This window comes from Mirounga angustirostris, unplaced genomic scaffold, assembly GCF_029215605.1.
Source record: "Mirounga angustirostris isolate CCGP_5_RB_7025 unplaced genomic scaffold, mMirAng1.0.hap1 SCAF_14, whole genome shotgun sequence".
Taxonomy (NCBI): domain Eukaryota; kingdom Metazoa; phylum Chordata; class Mammalia; order Carnivora; family Phocidae; genus Mirounga; species Mirounga angustirostris.
Genome location: NW_026991722.1, coordinates 14956754 through 14971055, shown reverse-complemented (window position 1 = coordinate 14971055; position 14302 = coordinate 14956754). Strand labels below are relative to the sequence as shown.

The following is a 14302-nucleotide window of genomic DNA, read 5'->3' as shown; positions in this document are numbered from 1 at the left end:
AGAAAAAAATATATAGATTTGGGGGTAAAAATCATCCAGAGACCTAAGAAATTTCTTATCAAGTTATTGTACTTTATAATATCTAGATTGTAAAATTCTTTCATCTACTCACTTTATGAATGTGTAGTGTCTAGTTTTGATGGAAAAACTAAATTACGCCAGTATTGAGATTTAATCCTGCCCAAAGCAAGCAAATTAACTAAACGACTTCTCAATTTTCCTACCAAGTCCTAGGATTTAATGAGGTTGTGGAAGAGATGACGAAACACAAAATGTGTGGACATGCTGTCAGCGTTGAGTGTTTTCCCTTAGAGATGTGGCTTCAGAGCTTTGAGAGTAAGGGAGATGTGACCTTTTGCTGAAGGACCGGGACTCATTACACGTATTCATGAGGTTTTTACCAAAACCTATTAAAGCAATTGCTTAGACCTCTTCCTTGTGAGGTCAGAAAAACAGGTCAGGAAATGGTTTGAAGGGTTCTCTAGGACTGGCTTCCAGAAGAGACCCAGGAATGGAGATGTTGGGGAGACGCCTACCCGGTCTGTGTCAGTCACAGTCTAGTCAAGAGACCGAAATCAGAACAGCTTTTTTAAAGATTTTATTTATTTGAGAGAGAAAAATAGCATGAGAGGGGAGAAGGTCAGAGGGAGAAGCAGGCTCCCCCTGAGCCAGGAGCCCGATGTTGGGCTCGATCCCAGGACTCTGGGATCATGACCTGAGCTGAAGGCAGTCACTTAACCAACTGAGCCACCCAGGCACCCCTCAGAATAGTTTTTTTAACCGACAGAATTTAATATAGAAATTAAGCTGGCATAAAGAATTGTTAACTAGATTAACTGAAAAGGCAAAACAAAACCAAAACACTGAGACAAGATGGAGGCAGCGCCTGCAGGAAGCAGTGGCCACACCCATGTGGGAAGGTACCTTGAGATGGGCTTTAGGGAGCTGAAAATCGGACCTTTAAGGAGGGGACGCTGGTTGGCTGGGGCTGTTTTTGCAAGTGGTACATAAATTCCAAAACGGAGTTAACTGCTGCTTCCCCAAGGAACTGCTGTTGTTGTGGCGAAGAAGTAACGCTAAGGGAACTGGGGAGATGTGGTTTAAGGATACAAACTAGCAACTAGTTGATGAATAAGGCCTAGAGATTGAATGGGCAGCATAGTGATTACAGACAATACAAACAAATTAAGGATACAATACAGACAATGTAAACCTCAAAGTTGCTCGGAGACTAGGTCTTACTTGCTCCCACCACAAAAAAGAAAGGATGCTTACTGAAGTGATGGGGTATTAGCTCACACCACCATGGTAATCATACTGCAGTATACACACATATGAAATCAACACGTTATACACCTTAATGTTGTATGTCAGTTACATCTCAATAAAAACACATTAAAAAGAAATGTGAAACGAAAAGGAAAAAGTCACTCCTTTCTCCGTCTGGCACCCCTATGGGCAGTCTTGCAAGGAGCTAACTGCAGAGCAGGAATGTATTTTGCAGAGTCCCAGCTCCCGCACAAAGAAGCAGAGCATGGAAGGGTGAGTTTGAAGGTAAAAACCAACAGCTTCACAACTGGGATAGATTAAAAAATAAGGACAGCAGTTTGTCAAATCTACAGGAAGCAAATCTATGAAAGCGTGCATCTAAAACATATTGGAAAATGATTGAAATGGTAAATCACAAACATTTATACGAAATTATCTTTGTAAAGAATACATAATTCTAGCTTATAAAAATGTACAAGCTGCTGCTGAGCAAACATAGTATCTTTATATTTAATCAGAAAAAGATGGCTGATGTTGAGGGGTGAAAATGCAGATATATTTGGGGCTCAAAATATATTTGGGGCTCAGACTCACTCTTTCAGAGTGAGTACAAGTGACATGGATACCACACCAGCCTTGACTCTCTGAGATTGTCCAGCTCAGGAGACATTTTTTTTGGAACTAAACAGCAGTACACAGAATCATTCTGATTGTTCAGATAGGACCTACTGAGCAAAACAGACCAGAAGCTGACAAACCAGCCCAAAAACTTAATCCAAGGGTTACGTGCAACTCCCACAGAGCTGTGTTATGAACACATCTGTGACGGCTCTCTTCAGAAATAACCTGGTACCCATCTGGAAAACACAAGAGGGCACGTACACCGGATTTTGTGTTGTGCATGTTTTCTTTTCCCAGCCTGCTGATAATTCTCTTTCTCTTTCATTTTTCTCTATTGTTCACACCACATGCCAAACAAGGTTATAATCAAAATGAAGATCCAAACAATGAATAAGAAAGTGTGCTCTACAAAGAGATGACAATATTCTTTCCAGACTTATGAAGACACTGCAAGTTAAAAGTTAAGAATCTTCCCCAAAATCATGGACCTAAAAGTATGACAGGATTATAGGGCTGCAATCCACTGACCCTTATTCCGTAATTTTCATTGCATAATGTCACCTCCCTAATATCAGGATAAACAGTTTTAGGGATACCATAAGGATGCTGGATATAAATTAGAATTATTCTGTAAGAGGGCGCCTGGGTGGCTCAGTCGGTTAAGCGACTGCCTTCGGCTCAGGTCATGATCCTGGAGTCCCGGGATCGAGTCCCGCATCGGGCTCCCTGCTCGGCAGGGAGTCTGCTTCTCCCTCTGACCCTCCCAACCCTCCCCCCTCTCATGCTCTCTCTCTCTCAGTCTCTCTCTCTCAAATAAATAAATAAAATCTTTAAAAAAAAAAAAAGAATTATTCTGTAAGATAAGGCAAAGTCTAAACTGGATAGTGCCGTGACATGAGCCATTTCCACTTCCAGTTGACCCCGTACCGATTGGCCAAAGAAGGCCTGTTAAGTAGCACAGCACATCAACTGTTGCTGTCCCCAGAACCACATGCTTCACTCTGGCTGAATTAATAAACATTGACTTATAGAAGGTATATTATCAAATGCCATTTTCAGAGTACACAGGGAGTAGAACTTTTAATTCATTTAACAAAACTATCACCAGGCTCTAGAGCACTGGGTACATGGGAAGTGCTGAATTAATAAGACGAAAAGGACATAGTTCCTATCACCAAGAATTCACATTCTCATTAAGCCATCACCAAGAATTCACATTCTCATTAAGCCATCACCAAGAATTCACATTCTCATTAAGCCATCACACCAGATAAAGAAGATCTGTAAAGTATCAACTATTACATCAAGATGGACACAAAATGCCATAAAACATAGACGGAGAACGTGAGAAATCTGTCATCCTTACACAGAGACGGACTCATCTTCTCATCTTTTTCCAGTTGTAATACATACCCAAATCAGTGTTTACCCTCATAATTAGGCACCATAGAACAACTCTCCAAATTATTAGGAACATTTTTCTTTAGTTTGATAACAGCTAAGATAACTTACGAGTAGCAGACTTTCAAAATTAACTCAGGTTCACATTCAAATCTTGAAATTAGTTTGGGTGAACCACTTCCAAGAGCACTGCCCTCCATTTACAAGGCCTTTTCCAAGTGTTTAGTGGCACAAAATATACTGCAGACAAGTCAGCATTTTGTGTGTGTGTGAGAGAAAAGAATCAATGAAGGCTTCTAAGGCTCTGGCAAAATGCAGCAACATGACAGGTTACATGAGAAAAGAGGCTCAGCCAAGATTAACAATAATAATGGAGAAAATGGGAACATGGGACCTGTCTGGAAAACCCCTTTCATCTTATGTACTACTGTTTTTCTTCTACATGCCAGAGACCCAGGAAACATCCCCAAAACGGATAGTGAGAAAAAATTTTTAAATCTATATAATAATCATAGAAATTAACAATAATTTGTTAGGTAAATCTCTAAGCCCCATTAAGTGGATATTGTCAGTATATAATAAAAATTATGACAGTCTTCATTGCTTCTAGGTCTCTCTTCTCTCTCTCTCTCCCTCTCATAGTTCACTTAAAGTGAAGCATTTTCACTTAAGGTACACAGCAGCCTAAAGGCAGAAAATTCTGCATTTTGAAATGCCAGTGTAACATCAGGACTCAGCCTTTGCCCATTTTATGCCAGCCTATCAGACCACAGCCTCTGTTTTCCAAAAATCAGGAACAGGAGGACTATTTCCAGCAGATTTCATCTGAGCCAGAAGGACACCAACAGATTCTAAACAGGAGAGACAACCCAGCAACAATTTAGGATCTCTTGGTGAGACAACCTACACAAACCCTCTATCACATAAAATCTCCATGTCTGTCCCCAGCAAGGAGCCTTGAAACTGCTGTTACTCTAGGGATATTCATAAACACATCCGTTTGAAGCCTTGACAATTGCCTTCTTGATGTCTGCTTTCAATAAGCTCTTAAATAATTTGTTTATCACTTGGGCCATTTGGTGATAAATGGAGTTTATTCAGTGTGTGCTCTAATGAATTAGTTTGCTTTCTGTGCTATTAATGGAAGCACAAGTATGTCCATTAGCCCTTTGGGAGTTCTCTTGCACACAGCCTTTGAAAAAGGAACGCTTCACAGCCTACAAGGTGCTGACTCTTGATAATTCTGTTTGGGCTACAATAGGAACTGGAAGATTTTCCCAGGCGATCAGGTTTTCCTTTAGGCCAAAAGGGAAAATAAATATCCGCAGGATTGTGCTTCTCTTGAAGTGGCTATAGTTTCACTGCAATCTCCATCCAACGCGACATACATTTTGTCAGGCTGAGGTTCAGCCGTTAGGTTGCTAATTAAGTTAACAAGTGCTGTGTGCTGCTTAATTTGGCAACAAGCTATCCTACAGACTGCTCAATAAGAAAAGCAGCATTTCCGTAACGATTCTGTTTTTTAGCTTGGAATTAAGCTAAAAACTATAATGATCCCCATGAAGGGACATCTGATGCATGTGTTATGTAGAAAAGGAGAATACGCTGTTTTCCATGTTGGACACTCACACCTTTTATTTACACATTTACTGCACAGTGTAGCTGAAATAAGAGTAATTGCCTGTGTATATTTTTAATTCATCATAATTCAAATGAAATGTGTTTCTCTGCCCAACTTCCTTCTGTCATTTTGCCCAAATGCAAATTGACTTTTAGTAATGAATTCCATTGCAGTGCGCTAATTGTGGGTGTGATTTATTCTTATTATCCTCGGCTGAAGTGCCTCTCCTTCAGTTGTAGGGGTTAAAAAAGAAATTCATTGGTTCATTTATTCAATAGGTATTTACTGAGCATCTATTGTGTGCCAGATATTGCACTCTGAGGCTCTGGGGACTCAGAGGAAAAAATACACGTTGAGTAGGATCTTGACAGAGGTTCCAAAAGAATAACCATGTATTTATTCCAGCTAAGAAAACATAGTTTGGGAAGGAATATTCCTGGACTAAGATCTTGGAGACCAGCAGCCAGATGTATGCTGTATAATATACCTAAATTCAGTCACTAACCAAGGAAGGAAAATGAAATAAGCAAGTTGTCTAATCTCTCTGGGCCTCATTAGTTCATTTATAAAGTGGAAGGGAATGGCTTACTTGTTAAAGTCCCTTTCGGCAGATTTCTTGAATAATCGAAATTCTCTCATGACCTATACTCAACCAAATGCTGTTTTGTCAACCTAGAGTTCCTTTCTCCTTCCCTCTTCTATTTCTGCATATTAAAAGGCTACTCAATAAAGTCGGTCTCGTCTACTTAATTGTATTGTATCAGTGTCAATTTCCTAGTTTTGATGAATGTACTAGTTCTATAACATGGTACCATTAAGAGAAGCTGGACGAGGAGTACATGGATCTCTCCATGCTATTTTTGCAACTTCTTATGGGTCTGTAATTATTTAAAATAAAAAATTTTTCAAAAAATACCCCCAACTTCACAGCCTATCTCAAAAAACAAAATTAAAACTGAAATCATTCTCTTCTTCCTTTACCTCTATTATAACATTTTGACTGCCTTATCGTTACAAATCCACTGCCTCTCTTGATTTTTAACTCTGAAAGATAGAATCGCATCATATTTATCTTTGCATCCTCCACAGACCTTACAATATTTGCTTTTCTAACCCAGGTTCATGCAATTAAATTCAACAAACTAGGTTCAAAACACTGGTTAAAACATTTCCTTACATCTCTTATATCATCAGGGAAGCTCTGCCTTACATACTGCCTCCCGTTAGTGGCATTCAAAAGGACCTGTGTGCAGAACATGTGTAGGCATACCATTCACATACTCATTTTTTCAAGGTGCCTAGGAGTAAAATGTGACTGGGAGTAACACCCACCTGGATACCAAGGACAAGGAGAGTTAATTAACCAGTGATGGCAGAATATAGTACGTAAATAATGGAGCATGATAGAAATAAGGGTTATGTTATATAAACTTTCAAGTCCAGCAATATCCTCTTCTGGATTTGGTTTTCAAATGGAAGACAATTAAAATAAAGTATACTTCTATTTGGTTCTGAAGATGCTTTCATTAAAGCTTTTTGAGATCTTAAGACTCCAACACTGAAACATACATACATAATGGGGATACCTGGAGATTAACACAAGAAGGGGTTCCAAAAGGTCATTCCTACCCACTTATGCCTTATATTTGTAAAGGTTGTTAGCAGTTGGGATCAGCCATCTGTAGCTGCTGAGATAAAGACAGATATGCCTATATATTTTACAATTTGTTAAATAGAGACCATTGCAAATTATTAAAACATAATTCAGTAAAATTAAAATTGAATTAAGTTAAAAAATTAAGTCAATGGCAACCACTCTTTGAGAACATAGGTAAGCTATTGAAAGAAAAAAATAGTAGTTGTATCTAGGCTAGAATGCTGCAAAAGCTAATAATAAAATTTTTAAATTGTCTTTAATGTAAATATTTGTGCTTGATTTTGCCTCTAGGAATAACTGATGGATGTCTTGAAATATTCAATCATGTATAAATAGACAGAAGAATGTAATTTCTAATGAGAAATAATTTTCTCCAAAACATGTTGGGTATAAATATAAATTCCACTTTGGCAAAAATTTACATTAAAAAATATAAAAAATATTTTACTGTTTATCTACTTTACTTGAATACCAGCTAAATTATAAAATTTTTTTTATAATTTAAAAACTTATGTAATATATATAACTTTTATAATTTATGTAACAAATTATATTTTAAAGCATATATATAATTTTTATAATTTTTAAAAAAACACTTTTATATTAGCAGTCTTTCCTTTATTTGCCTTTGATCAAAACATATAGTAGTGAAACTTAGACATATATATAAAAGTTGCTCATCTGACAAATTGGACCAATGTGACAAATGTGGCCAAAACAATAGATAAATTAAGTTCACTGATTTCTTTACTAATTTGAGCTATTTTGGTGACCTCAATAAAATAAGGAGGTACCATACTGGATATATTAAAACACAATGTGAATTAGGTTTTTTAAATTAAGATTGATATGAGTCAAACCAGAAAGCTAAAGAACTAAAATAGAATGGCCATTTTTATGTCAATATTAATAGGTAACAGGAGACAAAGCATGATCTCCACTACTGCAAGTACCTGTTTATATAAGAGTCATTAGTTGTCTGAAAAGCTGTCTTAAAAGTCACAAGATACGTGACTGCTGTATTAAGCAGGGTAATAGTGCTCTAAAGATGCCCATGCCCTAATCCCCAGAACCTGGGAATATATTATGTTATATGGCAAGGAAGAATTAAAGTTGCAGATAGACGTGAGGTTGCTAATGAGCTGATGGAAAAATAGAAAGATTATCCAAGATTATCTGGGTGGGCCCAAGGAAATCACCAGGGCCATTGAAAGTGGAAGAGGTAAGCAGAAGAGTTAGCAACAGAGTGAAGTGATGGGAGAAAGATTCAAGCAGTCAAGCCTGGCTTTCAAGATAGAAGAGGCCACAAGCCAAGGAATGCAGGTGGCCTCTGGAAGCTGGAAAAGGTAGAAAACAGATGTCCTCAGAGCCTCCAGGAGGAACACAGCTACGCTGACACCTTGATTTTAACCCAGTGAGAGCCATTTTAGATTTCTGACTCCAGAACTATAAGATAATAAATATGGTTTGTTTTAAGCTGTTAAGTCTGTGGCAATTTGTTACAGTAGCAATAAAAACTAATACAACTACAGTTCCAGCTTCTGGTTCTGCATGTAAGGAGACTCGAAGCTGCCCCAACATCCTAACCAGTAGCAAAAAGCTGAGCAAACCGAAATATCAACAACATTTCCAGGATATGTGAGAGAGGTGAGGGCACACTGCAAACCACTATCCCAATGATTGGAGAGACCTACAGCAAATATAGAGAATAACAGTTTACTGAAATAGAGACTGAAAAGTGGAAACTGCCTGCCTCAGGAACCAGTGCTGGGGAAGGAAAACCTGAACCATAACTGACACGTTGCTGGAGGCTCAGCATGGACAAGTCTGAGAGTTAGAAACCCTAGGGAGACCTAGTCTTCAGGAGGCCCCACAACTTTGTGAGATTTACCACTAGGAACCTGACCAGGTTCCTACAGTGTCTAATAAAAATGCTCTAGTACTTCCAGCAGGGGTATTGGGGAAGAGGAGCTATTTTGAAATATGCCAGAGCACTCTGTTCTTCTTAACAAGACCTGTTCTCAGTGGAAACTAGTTAAGCAGAGCCTAATCTGCTGGGATATCATCAGAGCATAACAAAAGGCCAAAAAGACAATTTGAAAAGACAGAACAAGCATCAAAACCAGATATGGCAGAGATGTTAGAATTATCAGACCAGGACTTTAAAATGCTATGATTAATATGGTAAGGGCTCTAATGGATAAAGTAGACAGCACGTAAGAACAGATGGGTAAGCAGAAAGATGGAAATCCTAAGAAAGAACAAAAAAAGAAATGCTAGGGATCAAAAACACCATAACATAAAGAATGCCTTTGATGGGATTACTAGTAGACTGGACACAGTCTGCACTTAAGGATATTGTAACAAAAATCTCCCAAACTGAAAAGCAAAGAAGACAAAGACTGGAAAAAAAAAAAAAAACAAAACAAAACCACCATAACAGAATATCTAAGGACTTTAAGACAGCTACAAAAGATATAACATATGCATAGTGGGACTATTGGAAGGAGAAGAGAGAAAGGAAAAGAAGAAATATTGTCCAAGGAATAATGACTGAGAATTACCTCAAATTAATGTCAGACATGAAAACACAGATTCAGGAAGCTCAGAGGACACCTAGTAGATTACTGCCCTAAAAGCTACACCCAGGTGTATCACTTTGAAATGAAAGAGAAAATCTTGAAAGAAGCCATGAGAGGGTGTGGAAGGACACCTTACCTACAGAGGAACAAAAATAAGAATTATGTGCAACTTCTCCTCAGAAACCATGCAAGCAGTAAGAGAGTAGAGTAGGGGGTGCCTAGGTGGCTCAGTTGGTAAAGCGTCTGACTCATGATTTCAGCTCAGGTCATGACCTCTGGGTCTGGAATCGAGCCCTGTGTCAGGTTCTGTGCTGGTCGTGGAACCTGCTTAAGATTCTTTCTCTCCTTCTCTTTCTGCCCCTTGCCCCCTAAAAAAAAGAGGGGGGAGTAAAATATATACAGTACAGGCATGCCTCATTTTATTCTGCTTCATAGATATTGTGGGTTTTTTTTACAAATTGAAGGTTTGTGGCCACCCTGCATAGAGCAAATCTATCGGTGCTATTTTTCCAACAGCATTTGCTCATTTCATGTCTCTGTGTCACATTTTGGTAATTCTTGCAGTATTTCAAACATTTTCATTATTATTTTATTTGTTATGGTGATCTGTGATCAGTAATCTTTGATGTTACTATTGCAATTGTTCTGGGGTGCCCCCCACCATGGCCATCTAAGACAGCAAACTTAATTGATAAATGTTACATGTGTTTTGACTGCTCCAGTGGCTGGCCATCCCCCCATCCCTCTCCCTCTCCTCAGGCCTCCCCATTTGCCGAGACACAAGAATATTAAAATTACACCAATTAATAACTCTGCAATGGCCTCTAAGTGTTCAAGTGAAAGGAAGAACCACACATTTCTCACTTTAAAAGCTAGAGATAATTAAGCTTAGTGAGGAAGGCATGTAAAAGCTGACACAGGCTGAAAGCTGGGTCTCTTACACCAAAGAGTGAACCAAAAAAGGGAAAAGTTCTTGAAGGAAATTAAAGTGCTACTCCAGTGAACATGTGAATGATAAGAAAGCAGCCTTATTGCTGATATGGAGAAAGTTTTAGTGGTCTAGATAGAAGATCAAACCAGCCACAGCATTCCCTTAAGCCAAAGCCTAACCCAGAGCAAAGACTTAACTCTCTTCAATTCTCTGAAGGCTGACCAGTAGAAAGCTGCAGAAGAAATTCTGAAGTTAGCAGAGGTTGGTTCATAAGGTTTAAGGGAAAAGGGCATCCTATGACCCCCTAGAGGCTTAATCAGTGGATCCTCTCTAGGGGCTAAGATGAATCTTGTACTCAGCTTTGCAGATTCTTACTTTTTTACATCATGCATCTATCCAGCCTCATGGCCTGAGGATGACCTCTTCTACAAACTATTAGTCTCCAGATTGTAACAAATCTTGGTGCTTATATACTTCATTTCATTTTTGCAACACTGAGCTATTATTTTGTCTGTTATCATTCATTAATGAAGCATCCATAATTTTTAAAGAATCAAGTCTATAGGGAGATTACATTTACTGTCCAATTATTGCCACAGATTAATATTCCCACTGTTTCATTGTTTCTGCTAGAGTTGAGTACAACAAATTATATGATGACACAGGAGAGTTTCCAAGAGGCTGGTTTTGGCTCATTATTAGTATATTTTCTTTCCTCCTTTTCACTGATATGTTGATCTACTGGATTCATAGAGGCCTTCATCATAGCCTTGCATATAAGCAAAATACAAACCTCATCATCTCTGGAAGATTCCTACTCCATTTGCAAGTCATGCTTTTCATCCTTTGGATGGCTTCCTTTAGATTCTACCTTGCCATATATACCCTTTTATCCTTCCATATTACACAAGGTAGTTTAAGTTTGTACATCTTAATCAATATCTGGACAATTTCCATTCATGATGACGATTTCCATGTTCCCCAAATCTTAAGGCCATTTGTTAATGGCTCGGCCCATCATACAGACCACTACATGTTCTTTGACTATAAATACGGACAGTATTTCACTTTGTGGGATAGAATTGGAGGCTTGTTCAAAAATCCTTCCTCCTTTGAGGTGCCTGGATGGCTCAGTCGGTTGAGCATCTGACTCTTGGTTTTTGGCTCAGGTCCTGATCTCAGGATCATGAGATTGAGCCCACATTGGGCTCCACACTCAGCAGGGAGTCTGCTTCTCTCCCTTTCTGTCTGCCCCTCCCCCTGCTTGTGCATTCTCTCTCTCTTTCTGAAATAAATAAATAAATCTTAAAAAAAAATCCTTCCTCCTTTGAAGGGAAGGGACCACTTAGTTATGTGAAGAAGATGATAAAAGTGCAATAGCCATTCAGAAAATGGTTGTAAAAATGAAAAATTATTCAATGGAGAGTTGACAAAGACTGAGTAGTTGTTGCCCTATTATTAAATATTATGAAATATTTTTAATAAGGAAAAATAATCTACATATATAGCAACCAAGAGACAACCAAGAGACATAGCAAGTAAATGGTATTTGAAGGTCTGCATTTTGGGTACTGTTGAGGAATGACTGTGATGGTAGATGAAGGAAAGATGGTGTGAACACCAAGATTTTAACCTGGTGCTTACAATACTAGGTGTTGGTCTAAAGGACAAGTCATGTCTTTCTAGCCAGCATATCTGTAATTTGTATAGCCTCAACAATAATTTTTATAAAGATAGAGAATAAATTATGTAAGAGACTAGGTTATGTCCTTTTGCTTTAAGCCACCTGTGAGGTTTAAGGAAAGGAACCATCTCCATAACAGAAAAGTGCAAAGTGAAGCAGCGAGTGCTAATGTAGAAGTTTCAGCAAGTTCTCCAGATCTACTAAGAAAATTAATAAGGATGGCTACACTAAACAACAGATTTTCAATGTAGATAATATAGCCTTACTTTGGAAGAAGAGGCCATTTAGGATTTTCATAGCTAGAGAGGAGAAGTCAGTGCTGGATTCAAAGCTTCAAAGGACAGGCTGACTCTCTTGTTAACTTCCAGCTGAATGCTCATTTACCATTCTGAAAATCTTAGGGCCCTTAAGAATTATGCTAGATCTATTCTGCCTGTGCTCTGTAAATGGAACAACAAAGCCTGGATCTGTTTACAACATGGTTTGTATTTTAAGCCCACGGTTGAGAGCTACCACTCAGAAAAAAAATTCCTTTCAAAATATTACTGTTCACTGACAATGCACCTGGTTACCAAAGAGCTCTGATGGACATGTATGAAATTAATATAGTTTTCATGCCTGCTAACATAACATCCATTCTGCAGCAAACGGATCAAGAAATAATTTTGACTTTCAACTCTTATTACTTAAGAAATACATTTCATAAGGCTATAGCTGCCATAGATAGTGATTCCTCTGATGGATCTAGGCAAAGTAAATTGAAAATCTTCTGGAAAGTATTCATCATTCTAGATGCCATTAAGAACATCTGTGATTCATAGGAAGAGATCAAAACTCAACATCAACAATTGTATGGAAGAAGTTGATTCCAGCCCTCATCTATGACTTTGAGGGATTCGAGACTTTAGTAAAGAAAGTAACTGCAGATGTGGTGGAAATAGCAAGAGAACGAAAATTAAAAGTGCAGCCTAAAGAAGTGACTGAATTGCTACAATCTCATGATAAAACTATAGGTGATGAGAAGTTGCTTCTTATGAATTAGCAAAGAAAGTCTTACAAATGAACAAAGAAAGTGGTTTCTTGAAATGGAATCTACTCCTGGTGAAGATGTGAAGACTATTGAAATGACAAAAAAGCATTTAGAATACTACATTTACTTAGTTGATAAAGCAGCAGCAGGGTTTGACAGGATTGAGCCCGATTTTTAAAGAAGTTCTACTATGGGTAAATGCTATCCAACAGCTTCACATGCTACAGAAAAATCATTTGTGAGAGGAAGAGTCAACTGATGCAGCAAACTTCATTGTTGCTTTATTCTAAAAAAATTGCTATAGCCACCCCAGTCCTCAGCAACCACCATGGTGGTCAGCAGCCATCAAGATCCAGGCAAGAACCATCACAAGCAAAAAAATTACAACTCACTGAAAGCTCAGATGATGGTTAGCACTTTTTAACAATATTTTTTAATAAAGGTGTGTATGTTGTTTTTTTTTTTTAAGGCATAATGCTATTGCATGCTTGATAGACTGTAGTGTAAACAGAATTTTTATATGCACTAGGAAACCAAAAGAATCATTTGACTTGCTTTATGGTAATATTTGCTTTATTGCAGTGGTCTGGAACTGAACCTGCAATATCTCCAAGGTGCGCCTATATACACCATGACCAAGTGGGACTTATCCCGGGTAGGCAAGGCTGGTTCAACATTCAAAAATCAATGAATGTAAACCAATACATCAATATGTTAAAAAAGAAAATCACATGAACAACAGATGCAGAAAAAAGCATTTAACAAAATCAACACCCATTCATGGTAAAAACTCTCAGTAAACTAGGAATATAGGGAACTTCCTTGACCTGATAAAGAAATAACCACAAAAACCTACAGCTACTGTCATACTTAATAGTGGGAAATTCAAAGCTTTCCCACTAAGTTTAGGTACAATGCAAAGATGTTTCCTCTCACCATTCCTTTTCAACATCATACTGGAAGTTCTAGCTAATGTAGTAAGATGAAGATGAAGACGACAAAGAAGAAATAAAAGGTATACAGATTGAGAAGGAAGAAACACCATCTTTCTTCAGAGATGATCATAATCATCTATGCAGAAGATCTAAAAGAGTTGACCAAAAATTCCCTGGAACTAATAAAGGTTATAGCACTATTGCAAGACACGAGTTTAACAAACATAAGCCAGTGATTTCCTATATACAGAAATGAATAGGTGGGATTTGAAATTAAAAACATAATACCATTTATATTAGTACCACCTAAAATGAAATACCTAAGTATAAATTTAACAAAACTGTGTACAATATCTATATGAGGAAAACTACAAAACTCTGATGAACAAAATCTAAGAACTAAATAAATGAATAGATATTCCATATTGTTGAACAGGAAGACTCAGTGTTAACAAGATGTGAGTTTTCCCTAACTTGATCTATATATTCACTGCAATCTCAATCAAAATCCCAGGGAGTTATTTTGGGGATACTGACAAAGTGATCCTGAAGTTTATATGAAGAAGCAAAG

General features: G+C 37.9%; 1 pseudogene; it reads left to right on the top strand.

Moving 5' to 3' along the window:
* The first annotated feature begins 10424 nt into the window (after positions 1–10424).
* Positions 10425–11526, top strand: LOC123852318 (lathosterol oxidase-like; annotated as a pseudogene).
* Positions 11527–14302: the final 2776 nt, after the last annotated feature.